General features: G+C 41.4%; 1 protein-coding gene across 1 annotated transcript in view; it reads left to right on the top strand.

The window, feature by feature from the left end:
• Positions 1–17,265, top strand: part of LOC138854542 (zinc finger protein 2-like) — a 65,717-nt gene that overhangs the window by 35,069 nt on the left and 13,383 nt on the right. The window lies entirely within an intron of this gene.

The following is a 17,265-nucleotide window of genomic DNA, read 5'->3' as shown; positions in this document are numbered from 1 at the left end:
TGAGGTGAGGCTTATGTATGTCGCCAAACACTCAAGGTGAGGCTTATGTATGTCGCCAAACACTTGAGGTGAGGCTTACGTATGTCACCAAACACTCAAAGTGGGGCTTATATATGTCACCAAACACTTGAGTTGAGGCTTACGTATGTCATCAAACACTCAAAGTGGGGCTTATATATGTCACCAAACACTTGAGGTGAGGCTTATGTATGTCACCAAACACTCAAGGTGAGGCTTATGTATGTCACCAAACACTCAAGGTGAGGCTTATGTATGTCACCAAACACTCAAGGTGAGGCTTACTTATGTCACCAAACACTCGAGGTGAGGATTACGTATGTCACCAGACACTCAAGAGGAAACTTCTGTATGTCACCAAACACTCAAGGTGAGGTTTATGTATGTCACCAAACACTCAAGGGTAACCTTATGTGTCACCAAACACTCCAGGGGAAACTTATGTATATCACCAAACACTCAAGGATTGACTCTTATATAAACCACCAATTAGTCAAGGGGAGATTCTCATAGATGTAATAAACTCTTCCAACACTAGTGCAGAATTTGAATTTCCCAAATTCACAAGAAAAAAAATTCTAGTTTCAAGTAAGCTTTAAAATTCAGGGAATTCTGTTTGTAATCAAGAATTTTCCATACAGTGTTTTCTACTACAGTGGTACCTTGACTTATGAATGCCCCAACTTACAAGTTTTCCGAGTTATGAGCTGTCGCTTGGTCGTTTTTTGCTTTGAGTTGCGAGCCAAAATCTGAGTTATGAGAGAGCTTCAGGTATGCCGCCACTCACAGGGGAGAGGAAATATCTAAAACCTCGATAATAACCAGTGTGTAGCATCCTTTCAGTTTTGATACCACTGCTAATGTCATCCTGCTAGAATATTCTTTAACATATGCCCTAAGTAAAGAGAAACAATTCTGGAACATATATACAGTAATACATGTTCGGCAGGCCTGCTGGTTGGGTGGCCGGTTGGCTGACTGGCAGATTTGCTTTGGCTGTCTCTGTCTCCTCCTGTCTGTATCTATCTCTGTCTGTGTCTATCTGTGTGTCTGTCTCTTTCTCTGTCTGTCTGTCTCTGACTCACAGGTACACATAAATAGTTATACGTAGTGTACATTACTTAGGATAACCCAAAAAATCCAAAGTGCTATACTATGCTTGTAGATATAAGGCATAATAAGCATGACTGGCAAGTAATACACATTTTCACTTGTTCAGGAATCAGACGTGACCGACTCTGCATCTTGTGTAATACCTGTTGGTTCATGAGCAGCTCTCTCTCTCTGAGACAGAGAGACAAGAAGAGACAGGAAGACAGAAACACAGGCAGACAAAAGACAGATAAGCAGAGACAGAGATGAACAGAGACAGAACTAGACAGACAGACAAAGCCAAGGCAGTGCACGATCATCAGATGTCACCACTGCTGCACTGTCAGCAGTGGAGTGACACTCATCTTACACTGTGCTTCAAGGAATTTCATATATACTCCAGCAGTTCTAAAATATTGATGGGACCTGGCAAAAAGGCAAAAATCATTTTTTATTTATAAATACATATTACTTATTTAAAAACCCATTACAAAAAAACTGAGGTTGTTTTTTTGGGGCTGGAATGGATTAGTGGCATTTCAATTAATTTCAGTGAGGAAAATTTATTTGATATACAGTGGTCCCTCGATAATCATAGGGCTCGATAGTCGTAATTTTTGGAAATCGTAACGATATTTTCCTAGATTGACTCGCGAATAGTCATTCGTCCGGGATGCGTACTCATGCTCTGAGCTGCCCCGGCCTCCCTTCCCAGCCAGTGTGGCATTGTTTACCAGTGAGCGACAGTCCCCTCACTTGCTCATACGAAATATTTCATAATACAGTGGTCCCTCAATTATCGTCCTTAATCTGTTCCTGGAAGTGGGACTATTATTGAAATAGACAACTTTTGAATCAATTTTCCCCATAAGAAATAATGTAAATGCAATTAATCCGTTCCTGACACCCAGAAGTATTAAAACAAAAAAATTTTTTACATGAAATATAGATGTAGTACATAAACAATACAATGGCACATGAATGAAACATTAACAGAATAACACTTACCTTTATTGGCGATTCTTCTTAGTGTATGGAAGGAGACAGATTGGATTATTTATAGTTTGGAAGGGGAATCCCCTTCCATCAACACCTCAGGTACCAAGTGCTTTTCTGGGGTTACTTCTCTTCTCTGTTTCTTAATGCCACTAGGACCACCTTGAGAGTCACTGGAGTCTCTGTCTCGCAAAAAAAACTGCCCAGAGAGCTCTGTTTCTGGCGTCTCTTTAAAACTTCCCTAAAATGGGCCAAGACTCTGTCACTGTACAACTTGGCGATATGGCTTGCAACATCCTTCTCTGTGTGATGTTTCTCCATAAATCTTTCCATCCTAACCCACATTTCAAAAATCTCCTTAATTTCTGAAGAAGGCACCTTTTATCTCTCTTCCTCCACCTCTGCAGCAAGATTCTGAGCTGCAATCTGTTGCTCTTCCTGCTGAAGCTCTTGCAGCTCCTCAGTGGTTAGCTCTTCGTTGTGGTCCTCCACCAACTCTTCCACATCCTCCAAACTCACATCCAACCCCATGGAACTCCCCAGTGCGACAAGAGTTCACAACTGACATAGGCTCATCACGGGATGCCTCAAATCCTTCAAAGTCCCTCTTGTGGACACAATCTGGCCACAGTTTTCTCCAAGCAGAGTTCAAAGTCCTGGTAGTAACTCCCTCCCAAGCCTTACCTATAAGGCTTACGCAGTGGAGAATACTGAAGTGTTCTTTCCAAAAATCTCGTAGGGTCAAGTGAGTGTCTGAGGTCACATTCAAGCACCTTTCAAACATTGCTTTGGTGTAGAGTTTTTTAAAGTTTGAAATGACCTGCTGGTCCATGGGCTGGAGGAGAGGAGTGGTATTAGGGGGCAAGAACTTTATTGTGATGAACCCAAACTCCTCGAAAATTCGGTCATCCAAGTTTGGAGGATGAGCAGGTGTAATGTCCATTACTAGGAGGCACTTGAGATCCAATTTCTTTTCCAGGAGGTAATTCTTCACACTAGGGCCAAACACTTCATTGAACCACTCAACGAAAATGTCCCTCGTGACCCATGCCTTACTATTAGATTTCCAAAACACACACAATTTACTCTTCATAACATTGTTTTTCCTGAACACTCTGGGATTTTCAGAATGGTACACTAGTAACGGCTTCACTTTGAAATCCACACTAGCATTAGCACAGAACATGAGCGTCAGCCTGTCTTTCATAGGCTTGTGTCCTGGCAGTGCCTTTTCCTCCTCTGTAATGTAGGTCCTCTTTGGCATTTTCTTTCAAAAGAGGCCTGTTTCGTCACAACTGAACACGTGTTCAGGTTTCAGTCCTTCAGCCTCTATGTACTCCTTGAATTCATGCACATATTTTTCAGCCGCTTTGTGGTCCGAACTAGCAGCCTCACCATGCCTTACCACACTGTGTATGCCACTACAGTTCTTAAATCTCTCAAACCAACCTTTGCTGGCCTTAAATTCACTCACATCACCACTATTTGCAGGCAATTTCGTTACCAGATAGTCGTACAACTGCCTAGCCTTTTCACAAATAATCGACGTCATAATACTATCTCCTGCTAATTGTTTCTCGTTTATCCACACCAATAATAACTTCTCAACCTCTTCGAGTACTAGTGATCTCATTTTTGTCAGCATATTTACCCCCTTTGCAACAACAGCGCCCTTGATTTCCTTTTTCTTGGCCACGATGGAACATATTGTTGTATAGGGTTTGTTATACATCCTGGCCAGTTCGGCCACACTTACGCCACTTTCATATTGTTCAATGATATTTTTGTTAAATTCAATCGTATTTCTCACCTTCTTTACCAAAGGCTTGGCACTAGGAGCTTTCTTTGGAGCCATGGTAGCTTATTTAGTAGTTGCAAGCACTAAAATGAATGGAATATTATGAAATATTTCATAGGAGCAAGTGAAGGGACCTTCACTCACTGGTAAACAATGCCACACTGGCTGGGTAGGGAGGCCGCCCCGGCTCACAGCGTGCGTACGCGTCCCGGATGAGCTACTATTCGCGAGTCAATCTACAATTAGCGAGTCCATGTTTTTATGAAAATATCGCTATGATTTCTGAAATTTATGACTCTTGAGCCCTATGATTATCGAAGGACCACTGTATATATATATATATATATATATATATATATATACAGTGGACCCCCGCATAGCGAACTTAATCCGTGCAAGAGGGCTAGCCGTTATGCGAAATGTTCGCTATGCGAATTAATTTTCCCCATAAGAAATAATGGAAATAAAATTAATCCGTGCAAGACACCCAAAAGTATGAAAAAAAAATTTTTTTACCACAAAAAAATGTTAATTTTAGTACACACAAACTGAAAAAGGCATGCACAATTACATGACACTTACTTTTATTGAAGATCTGGTGATGATTGATGGGATGGGAGGAGGGGAGAGAGAGTGTTAGTGTTTAGAAGGGGAATCCCCTTCCATTAGGACTTGAGGTAGCAAGTCCTTTTCTGGGGTTACTTCCCTTCTTCTTTTAATGCCACTAGGACCAGCTTCAGAGTCACTGGACTTCTTTCGCACAACATATCTGTCCATAGTGGCCTGTACCTCTCGTTCCTTTATGATTTGTCTAAAGTGGTTCACAACAGTGTCATTGTAACAGTCACCAGCACAGCTTGCAATAGCTGTGTGAGGGTGATTTTCATCAAAAAAGGTTTGCACTTCAAGCCATTTTGCACACATTTCCTTAATCTTTGAAGTAGGCAATTCCTTCAATTTCTCTCTCCCCTCCTTTGAACCAGTTTCCCCAGGTCTGGCCTCTTGCTCTTGAAGTTGATCTATCAGCTCATCAGTGGTTAGTTCTTCATTGTCCTCCTCCACCAACTCTTCCACATCCTCCCCACTAACCTCCAACCCCAAGGACTTCCCCAATTCCACAATTGATTCCTCAACTGGTATACTACTCCTCTCAGGGTTAGCCTCAAACCCTTCAAAATCCCTTTTGTCTACACATTCTGGCCACAGTTTCTTCCAAGCAGAGTTCAAGGTTCTCTTAGTCACTCCCTCCCAAGCCTTACCTATAAGGTTTACACAATTGAGGATATTAAAGTGATCCTTCCAAAACTCTTTTAGAGTCAATCGAGTGTCTGTGGTCACTTCAAAGCACTTTTGAAACAGAGCTTTTGTGTACAGTTTCTTGAAGTTGGAAATGACCTGCTGGTCCATGGGCTGCAGGAGAGGAGTGGTATTAGGAGGCAAAAACTTCACCTTAATGAAGCTCATGTCCCCATAAAGTCGCTCTGCCACGTCTGTAGGATGACCAGGGGCATTGTCTAACACCAGGAGGCACTTAAGGTCTAATTTCTTTTCAGTTAGGTAATCTTTCACATTGGGGGCAAATGCATGGTGTAACCAGTTATAGAAAAATTCCCTAGTGACCCATGCCTTACTGTTTGCCCTCCACAGCACACACAAATTATCCTTGAGGACATTCTTTTGCCTGAACGCTCTGGGAGTTTCAGAGTGATACACTAATAAAGGCTTAACTTTGCAATCACCACTAGCATTGGCACACATCAACAAAGTAAGCCTGTCTTTCATAGGCTTATGTCCTGGGAGTGCCTTTTCCTCCTGAGTAATGTAGGTCCTGCTTGGCATTTTCTTCCAGAACAGGCCTGTTTCATCACAATTAAACACTTGTTCAGGTTCCAGTCCTTCAGTTTCTATGTACTCCTTGAATTCATGCACATATTTTTCAGCCGCTTTGTGGTCCGAACTGGCAGCCTCACCATGCCGTATCACACTATGGATGTCATTACGCTTCTTAAATCTCTCAAACCAACCTTTGCTGGCCTTAAATTCACTCACATCATCACTAGTTGCAGGCATTTTTTTAATTAAATCGTCATTCAACTTCCTAGCCTTTTCACATATGATCGCTTGAGAGACGCTATCTCCTGCTAGCTGTTTTTCATTTATCCACACCAATAAGAGTCTCTCAACATCTTCCATCACTTGCGATCTTTGTTTCGAAAACACAGTTAAACCTTTGGCAACAACAGCTTCCTTGATTGCCGTTTTCTTGCCCACAATAGAAGAGATGGTTGATTTTGGTTTCATGTACAACCTGACCAGGTCGGTGATACGTACTCCACTTTCATACTTATCAATGATCTCTTTCTTCATTTCAATGGGTATTCTTACCCTTTGAGGTGTAGGGTTGGCACTAGAAGCTTTCTTGGGGCCCATGGTCACTTATTTTCCAGAAACAGCACCGAAAACACTGTAATAATACGAAATATTCCGAGTGTATGCTTGAATGTTACCGCGGAGGCTGGCTGGTAAACAATGGCACGGGCGGCACATGTGAGGCTGGCTGAGGGCGCACATTGGACGCGTCTCGGACGAAGGCCGCTGAGCGGGTTTTTGTCCACTATGCGGGGCAAAATTTTAGCGAACAAAGCGTCCGCTATGCGGATTGTTCGCTATGCAAGGCGTTCGCTATGCGGGGGTCCACTGTATATATAAATGTATCATATATATATATATATAATATACATATATATATAATATATATATATATATATATATATATATATATATATATATTATATATACAGTGGACCCCTGGGATCTTCTATCAACTTGGCATCCACCAGGACGCTGACATGTCCCTAGGACAGCTCTTCATCGGGCTGCTAACGGAGTCACTGGCTTCTTGGACCTCTTGGGGAGGGTCGATGGTGCTCGTGCAAGCAGCAGATCCCTGGGCAACTTGCTGCTGTTTGCAATGGCTGTCATATTTTTCAGCCGCCTTGTGGTCCGAACTGGCAGCCTCACCACGCCTTACCACACTGTGTATGCCAGTACGGTTCTTAAATCTCTCAAACCAGCCTTTGCTGGCCTTAAATCCACTCACTTCACCACTATTTGCAGGCAATTTCTTTACCAAATCTTCATGCAACTGCCTAGCCTTTCCACAAATAAACGAAGTCATAAGAGTATCTCCTGCTAATTGTTTCTCATTTATCCACACCAATAATAACTTCTCAACCTCTTCCAGTACTGGTGATCTCATTTTTGTCAGCATAGTTACTCCCTTTGCAACAACAGCATCCTTTATTTCATTTTTCTTGGGCACTATGGAACATAGGGTTGTGTAGGGTTTCTTATACATCCTGGACAGTTCGGCCACACTTGTACCACTTTCATATTGTTCAATGATGGTTTTCTTAAATTCAATCATATTTCTCACCTTCTTTACCACAGGCTTGGCACTAGGAGCTTTCTTTGGAGCCATGGTAGCTTATTTAGTACTTGCAAGCACTAAAATAAATGGAATATTATGAAATATTTTGCTGGAGCACGCGAGGGGACTTTCGCTCACTGGTAAACAATGCCAGACTGGCTGCCGCATTGGCCCACGCCATGCGTACGCGTCCCGGACGAACTACGACTCGCGAGTCAACCTATGAAAAGCGAGTCCATGTTTATATGAAAATACCCCTATGATTGGCGAATTTTACGATTGCTGGGAGCTACGAAAAGTGGGGGACCACTGTTCATTATTTCTTGTGGGGAAAATGGTTTCAGTTTTGGCCGATGGCTCTGGAACGGATTAAACGCAAAATCCGAGGGTCCATTGTATATACATATACAGTGGACCCCCGGTTTGCGATACTAATCTGTTCCTGAGAGCTCATCGTAAACCAAAAATATCAGAAAGCAAATCAATTTTCCCCATAAGAAATAATGGAAATCAAATTAATCCGTGCAAGACACCCAAAAGTATGAAAAAAAAACTTTTACCACATGAAATATTAAGTTTAATGCAATAGAATAGTAATTACAGTAACAACAATAACAATAAATAACAACAAATAATGAAAGAATAATTGACACTTACCTTTAATGAAGATCTGGTGATGATTGATGGGATGGGAGGAGGGGAGAGTGTGGATGGTGTTAGCATTTAGAAGGGGAATCCCCCTTCATTAGGACTTGAGGTAGCAAGTCCTTTTCTGGGGTTACTTCCCTTCTTCTTTTAATGCCACTAGGACCAGGTTGAGAGTCACTGGACCTCTGTCGCACAACATATCTGTCCATAGAGGCCTGTACCTCTCGTTCCTTTATGACTTTCCTAAAGTGTTTCACAACATTGTCAGTGTACAGGTTGCCAACACGGCTTGCAATAGCTGTCTGAGGGTGATTTTCATCCATAAAGGTTTGCACTTCAAGCCACTTTGCACATATTTCCTTAATCTTTGAAGTAGGCAACTTCTTCAATTTCTCTCTCCCCTCCTCCGAAGCAGTTTCCTCAGGTGTGGCCTCTTGCTGTTGAAGATGATCTACCAGCTCATCAGTGGTTAGTTCTTCATTGTCCTCCTCCACCAACTCTTCCACATCCTCCCCACTAACCTCCAACCCCAAGGACTTCCCCAATGCCACAATGGATTCCTCATCTGGCATAGGCTTCTCAGGGTTAGCCTCAAACTCTTCGAAATCCCTTTTGTCTACACATTCTGGCCACAGTCTTTTCCAGGCAGAGTTCAAGGTCCTCTTAGTCACTCCCTCCCAAGCCTTACCTATAAGTTTTACACAATTGAGGATAGTAAAGTGATCCTTCCAAAACTCCTTTAGAGTCAATTGAGTTTCTGTGGTCACTTCAAAGTACCTTTCAAACATAGCTTTTGTGTACAGTTTCTTGAAGTTGGAAATGACCTGCTAGTCCATGGGCTGCAGGAGAGGAGTGGTATTAGGAGGCAAAAACTTGACCTTAATGAAGCTCATTTTGGCAGAAAGTCGCTCTGCCACGTCTGAAGGATGACCAGGAGCATTGTCTAATACCAGGAGGCACTTAAGGTCTAATTCCTTTTCAATTAGGTAATTTTTCACATTGGGGGCAAATGCATGGTGTAACCAGTCATAGAAAAAGTCCCTAGTGACCCATGCCTTACTGTTTGCCCTCCACAGCACACACAAATTAGCCTTGAGGATATTCTTTTGCCTGAACGCTCTGGGAGTTTCTGAGTGATACACCAATAAAGGCTTCACTTTGCAATCACCACTAGCATTGGCACACATGAGAAGTGTAAGCCTGTCTTTCATAGGCTTATGTCCTGGGAGTGCCTTTTCCTCCTGAGTAATGTAGGTCCTGCTTGGTAATTTCTTCCAAAACAGGCCTGTTTCGTCACAATTAAACACTTGTTCAGGTTTCAATCCTTCAGCCTCTATGTATTCCTTGAATTCATGCACATATTTTTCAGCCGCTTTGTGGTCTGAACTGGCAGCCTCACCATGCCTAATCACACTATCTATACCACTACGATTCTTAAATCTTTCAAACCAACCTTTGCTGGCCTTAAATTCACTCACATCACAACTAATTGCAGGCAATTTTTTTACCAAATCGTCATGCAACTGCCTAGCCTTTTCACAAATGATTGCTTGAGAGATGCTATCTCCTGCTATCTGTTTTTCATTTATCCACGCCAATAACAGTCTCTCAACATTTTCTAACACTTGCGATCGCTGTTTCGTAATCACAGTTGCACCTTTTGCAAGAACAGCTTCCTTGATTGCCGTTTTCTTGCTCACTATAGTAGAGATGGTTGATTGGGGTTTACTATACAACCTGACCAGCTCCGACACACGCACTCCACTTTCGTACTTTGCAATTATCTCTTTCTTCATTTCAACAGTCATTAGCACCCTTGGTCTCGAAGGGTTGGCACAGGAAGCTTTCTTGGGGCCCATGGTGACTTATTTTGCAAAAACAGGCACCAAAAACAGTGATAATATGGATAATATGGAATGTACTGAATGTATCCTTAGATGCGCGCACACTGGCTGGCTTGTAAACACTGGCACACGTGGGGCAGTTCAGGCCACACATGGACACGTCTCGTACGAACCACATCGCATACCGGGTTTTGTATCGGGAAGCGAGGCAAATTTTCTGCGATATAATGCATCGGTTACCGGATTTATCGGATACCGATGGCATCGCGAACCAGGGGTCCACTGTATATATATTATATATTATATGTATTATTATATATATATTATACATGTATATATACAGTGGACCCCCGCATAGCGATATTAATCCGTGCAAGAGAGCTCATTGTTATGCGAAATTATCGTTATGCGAATGAATTTTCCCCATAAGAAATAATGGAAATCAAATTAATCCGTGCAAGACACCCCAAAGTATGAAAAAAAAAAATTTTACCACATGAAATATTAATTTTAATACACACAAACTGAATAAGGCATGCACAATTACATGACACTTATTTTTATTGAAGATCTGGTGATGATTGATGGGATGGGAGGAGAGAGTGTTAGTGTTTAGAAGGGGAATCCCCTTCCATTAAGACTTGAGGTGTCAAGTCCTTTTCTGGGGTTACTTCCCTTCTTCTTTTAATGCCACTAGGACCAGCTTCAGAGTCACTGGAGTTCTGTCGCACAACATATCTGTCCATAGAGGCCTGTACCTCTCGTTCCTTTATGACTTCCCTAAAGTGTTTCACAACATTGTCAGTGTAATAGTCACCAGCACGGCTTGCAATAGCTGTGTGAGGGTGATTTTCATCCATGAAGGTTTGCACTTCAAGCCACTTTGCACAGATTTCCTTAATCTTTGTAGTAGGCAATTTCTTCAATTTCTCTCTCCCCTCCTTCGAACCAGTTTCCTCAGGTCTGGCCTCTTGCTGTTGAAGTTGATCTATCAGCTCATCAGTGGTTAGTTCTTCATTGTCCTCCTCCACCAACTCTTCCACATCATCCCCACTAACCTCCAACCCCAAGGACTTTCCCAATGCCATAATGGATTCCTCAACTGGCATAGGATTCTCAGGGTTAGCCTGAAACCCTTCAAAATCCCTTTGGTCTACACATTCTGGCCACAGTTTCTTCCAAGCAGAGTTCAAGGTCCTCTTAGTCACTCCCTCCCAAGCCTTACCCATAAGGTTTAAACAATTGAGGATATTAAAGTGATCTCTCCAAAAGTCTCTTAGAGCCAGTTGAGTTTCTGAGGTCACTACAAAGCACCTTTCAAACAGAGCTTTTGTGTACAGTTTTTTGAAGTTTGCAATAACCTGCTGGTCCATGGGCTGCAGGAGAGGAGTGGTATTAGGAGGCAAAAACTTCACCTTAATGAATTTCATGTCCCCATAAAGTCGCTCTGCCACGTCTGTAGGATGACCAGGGGCATTGTCTAATACCAGGAGGCACTTAAGTTCTAATTTCTTTTCAGTTAGGTAATCTTTCACATTGGGGGCAAATGCATGGTGTAACCAGTCATAGAAAAAGTCCCTAGTGACCCATGCCTTACTGTTTGCCCTCCACAGCACACACAGATTTTCCTTGAGGACATTCTTTTGCCTGAACGGTCTGGGAGTTTCAGAGTGATACACTAATAAAGGCTTCACTTTGCAATCACCAGTAGCATTGGAACACATCAACAGAGTAAGCCTGTCTTTCAAAGGCTTATGTCCTGGGAGTGCCTTTTCCTCCTGAGTAATGTAGGTCCTGCTTGGCATTTTCTTCCAAAACAGGCCTGTTTCATCACAATTAAACACTTGTTCAGGTTTCAGTCCTTCAGTTTCTATGTACTCCTTGAATTCCTGCACATATTTTTCAGCTGCTTTGTGGTCTGAACTGGCAGCCTCACCATGCCTTATCACACTATGTATGCCACTACGCCTCTTAAATCTCTCAAACCAACCTTTGCTGGCCTTAAATTCACTCACATCATCACTAGTTGCAGGCATTTTTTTAATTAAATCCTCATGCAACTTCCTAGCCTTTTCACTTTTGATCACTTGAGAGATGCTATCTCCTGCTATCTGTTTCTCATTTATCCACACCAATAACAGTCTCTCAACATCTTCCATCACTTGCGATCTCTGTTTCGAAAACACAGTTAAACCTTTGGCAAGAACAGCTTCCTTGATTGCCTTTTTGTTGCCCACAATAGTAGCGATGGTTGATTGGGGTTTACTATACAACCTGGCCAGCTCGGAGACACGCACTCCACTTTCATACTTATCAATGATCTCTTTCTTCATCTCTATAGTAATTCTCACCCTTATTCCTGTAGGGTTGGCACTAGAAGCTTTCTTGGGGCCCATGGTTACTTATTTTGCAGATAAAATCACCAGAAACACTGTAATAATACGAAATGTTCCGATTGTATGCTTGGATGTTACCGCGGAGGCTGGCTGGTAAACAATGTCACCGGGGGAACATGTGAGGCTGGCTAAGGGCGCACATTAGACGCGTCTCGGACGAACAGCGTTGAGCGGGTTTTTTAGCGGTATGCGAGGCAAAATCTTGGCGATAAAATGTAGCGGTATGCGGATTTAACGTTATGTGATGCCAACGGTATGCGGGGGTCCACTGTACAGTGGAGCCCCGGTTAACAATATTTTTTCATTCCAGAAGCATGTTCTGGTGCCAGTACTGACCAAATTTGTTCCCATAAGGAATATTGTGAAGTAGATTAGTCCATTTCAGACCCCCAAACATACGCATACAAACACACTTACATAAATACACTTACATAATTAGTCGCATTGGGAGGTGTTCGTTAAGCGGGGGTCCACTGTATATATATACAGTAAGGCCCCGCTTTATGGCATTTCGCCTTACGGCGATGTCAAATTATGACCAAAATTTGCTATACGGCAAGCGGTCTTTCAAATACGGCGCCCCCCACCTGGTTTGTTTACATTTTCCGTGACCTCGTCTACTATGTCAGGAAACTTTCCAAAATTTCAAGTGTTTTAAAGTTACTGCATATTTTATATGTACTCTGATAATTATATTTAAGTGTACCTGTACCTAAATATACTTACACACTGTGCTGGTGTGCAGGTACACATTAAAATCGCTAGGTCTCTCTCTACTCATGACACCAATACTACATAATAATAATCACTCTTGGGCACACTAAATGTCTTATTTTACATCAATATAGGCATTTTCATTAATCCATCTATGATATTTTCCTCAAAATTATATATGAAACCCATTACATAGCATATAAACATGATACATACACTCACAGAATAAAAATTTACGTAAATATGAGATTTGTTTACCAAGCAGCTGTGTAGGTAGTGTCGGAAGAATTACGTTTTCTCTTGTCAAACTGGGGGATACCTGTAGAAAAATATTCTTTTCCTATGCTTTTACTCTATATATAGCAATTCACGACCCTTGTGAGTTTAGTGCTTTTTATAATAAATAATATTATTATTATTATTATTATTATTATTATTATTATTATTATTATTATTAATACAGTGGACCTCCGCTTAACGATCACCTCCCAATGCAACCAATTATGTAAGTGTATTTATATAAGTGCGTTTGTACGTGTATGTTTGGGGGTCTGAAATGGACTAATCTACTTCACAATATTCCTTATGGGAACAAATTCGGTCAGTACTGGCACCTGAACATACTTCTGGAATGAAAAAATATCATTAACCGGGGGTCCACTGTATTAATGACAATAATAATAATAATAATAATAATAATATTATTATTATTATTATTATTATTATTAATATTATTATCTTCATTCACTCTAAAAATGGTGTGTTGCTGTTTGTTTATTCTGAACTAACTCGTACAACTTGTACACAATGTAAGAGTATTTGTATTGTGAGGTAATTATTATTATAATAAAAAAATATTGAGGTAAATGTTTTACAAACTCTTACAAATGGACGTGAATGAACTAAAAGTAGACACACATTAATACGCATTTACTTCGCCTGACCAAATGATCGTCCACTACCTGTTCAGTTTGTGTTCTTACATTGTCTCAACTCTGTATCTCGTTCTCTCTCTCGTTTACTCTTTCGTTAACTAGTTGGCTCTCATTGATGATGGTGTCTAAGGTTAGCTGTGATAAAAAGAGAAGTCGTAAGCCTCTTGCTTTAAGTGCCAAGTTAGAGGATGATGGTGTGCCATTGTGATTTTATTCAATAAACACCCTGCCACTCACCTCTCACACATTAATATTAATATTTTAAGGTAAGTAATAAGTGTACTCTGTGTGTACCTTACCTTTTATTGTGTTTTTAATGCCTATTTCTATTGCTAACTTAATATAAGTTAGTGTAAACTTGTTGTCTAGCATTTATTGCATATTTTATGTGTGCTCTGATAATAATACTTGTGGGCCTGTGTGGTAGCCGGGCGGAGGGACAACATTACGTTTTCTCTGCTCAGCCATCAGAGAAAACATGTATGAATCTGCGTTTGGCCCAGCCACTCCCTCACTCTGCTTTTGTTTACAATTTTCGCCATAAATTATTCATTACTTCTACCTTCGTTTATGATGGCATCTAAAGGTAGTTGTTAGAAATTATTAAATTCAGTGAACAAGGCATGTTGATGTTAATAATATTGCTCTGGGCCACAGTGTAGGTAGCCGGTAGGTGTAGCCCAGGCGGGCTACACCTACCGGCTACCTACACTGACTTCCTACAAATAAATACTACTCACCTCTCTTCCTACATTAAGACTACACATATTTTAAGGTAAATAATGAGTGTACTCTGTGTATTTTACATCTCTGGGATGTTTTAAATATCATATATTAAGTATGACAGGGAGCCAGTGCTACCTACACCTGGGCTACCTGCACCTGACTTCCTACAAATAAGTACTACTCACCTCTCTCCCTACATTAAGATTACAAATGCTTTAAGATAAGTAATGAATTTACTGTGAATGTATTTTACTTTGTGTGTTTTTAATGCCTGGTTCTATTACTAACTTAATATAATTTAGTGTAAACTTGTTGTCTCGCATTTATATGCATTTATAAATGGAAAAAAATGGTGTTCTGCCTTCCGGCGATGTCTGCTTTCCGGCGACAGCCTGGAACCTAGCCCGCCATATAAGTGGAGCCCTAGTGTGTGTGTGTGTGTGTGTGTGTGTGTGTGTGTGTGTGTATGTATATTTTTTTTTTTTTTATTATTATCACACTGGCCGATTCCCACCAAGGCAGGGTGGCCCGAAAAAGAAAAACTTTCACCATCATTCACTCCATCACTGTCTTGCCAGAAGGGTGTTTTACACTACAGTTTTTAAACTGCAACATTAACACCCCTCCTTCAGAGTGCAGGCACTGTACTTCCCATCTCCAGGACTCAAGTCCGGCCTGCCGGTTTCCCTGAACCCCTTCATAAATGTTACTTTGCTCACACTCCAACAGCACGTCAAGTATTAAAAACCATTTGTCTCCATTCACTCCTATCAAACACGCTCACGCATTCCTGCTGGAAGTCCAAGCCCCTCGCACACAAAACCTCCTTTACCCCCTCCCTCCAACCTTTCCTAGGCCGACCCCTACCCCGCCTTCCTTCCACTACAGACTGATACACTCTTGAAGTCATTCTGTTTCGCTCCATTCTCTCTACATGTCCGAACCACCTCAACAACCCTTCCTCAGCCCTGTGGACAACAGTTTTTGTAATCCCGCACCTCCTCCTAACTTCCAAACTACGAATTCTCTGCATTATATTCACACCACACATTGCCCTCAGACATGACATCTCCACTGCCTCCAGCCTTCTCCTCGCTGCAACATTCATCACCCATGCTTCACACCCATATAAGAGCGTTGGTAAAACTATACTCTCATACATTCCCCTCTTTGCCTCCAAGGACAAAGTTCTTTGTCTCCACAGACTCCTAAGTGCACCACTCACTCTTTTTCCCTCATCAATTCTATGATTCACCTCATCTTTCATAGACCCATCTGCTGACACGTCCACTCCCAAATATCTGAATACGTTCACCTCCTCCATACTCTCTCTCTCCAATCTGATATTCAATCTTTCATCACCTAATCTTTTTGTTATCCTCATAACCTTACTCTTTCCTGTATTCACCTTTAATTTTCTTCTTTTGCACACCCTACCAAATTCATCCACCAATCTCTGCAACTTCTCTTCAGAATCTCCCAAGAGCACAGTGTCATCAGCAAAGAGCAGCTGTGACAACTCCCACTTTGTGTGTGATTCTTTATCTTTTAACTCCACGCCTCTTGCCAAGACCCTCGCATTTACTTCTCTTACAACCCCATCTATAAATATATTAAACAACCACGGTGACATCACACATCCTTGTCTAAGGCCTACTTTTACTGGGAAAAAATTTCCCTCTTTCCTACATACTCTAACTTGAGCCTCACTATCCTCGTAAAAACTCTTCACTGCTTTCAGTAACCTACCCCCTACACCATACACTTGCAACATCTGCCACATTGCCCCCCTATCCACCCTGTCATACGCCTTTTCCAAATCCATAAATGCCACAAAGACCTCTTTAGCCTTATCTAAATACTGTTCACTTATATGTTTCACTGTAAACACCTGGTCCACACACCCCCTACCCTTCCTAAAGCCTCCTTGTTCATCTGCTATCCTATTTTCCGTCTTACTCTTAATTCTTTCAATTATAACTCTACCATACACTTTACCAGGTATACTCAACAGACTTATCCCCCTATAATTTTTGCACTCTCTTTTATCCCCTTTGCCTTTATACAAAGGAACTATGCATGCTCTTTGCCAATCCCTAGGTACCTTACCCTCTTCCATACATTTATTAAATAATTGCACCAACCACTCCAAAACTATATCCCCACCTGCTTTTAACATTTCTATCTTTATCCCATCAATCCCAGCTGCCTTACCCCCTTTCATTTTACCTACTGCCTCACGAACTTCCCCCACACTCACAACTGGCTCTTCCTCACTCCTACAAGATGTTATTCCTCCTTGCCCTATACACGAAATCACAGCTTCTCTATCTTCATCAACATTTAACAATTCCTCAAAATATTCCCTCCATCTTCCCAATACCTCTAACTCTCCATTTAATAACTCTCCTCTCCTATTTTTAACTGACAAATCCATTTGTTCTCTAGGCTTTCTTAACTTGTTAATCTCACTCCAAAACTTTTTCTTATTTTCAACAAAATTTGTTGATAACATCTCACCCACTCTCTCATTTGCTCTCTTTTTACATTGCTTCACCACTCTCTTAACCTCTCTCTTTTTCTCCATATACTCTTCCCTCCTTGCATCACTTCTACTTTGTAAAAACTTCTCATATGCTAACTTTTTCTCCCTTACTACTCTCTTTAC

This window comes from Cherax quadricarinatus, chromosome 62 (assembly GCF_038502225.1).
Source record: "Cherax quadricarinatus isolate ZL_2023a chromosome 62, ASM3850222v1, whole genome shotgun sequence".
NCBI classification, from domain to species: domain Eukaryota; kingdom Metazoa; phylum Arthropoda; class Malacostraca; order Decapoda; family Parastacidae; genus Cherax; species Cherax quadricarinatus.
This window is presented reverse-complemented; position numbering and strand designations above follow the sequence as displayed.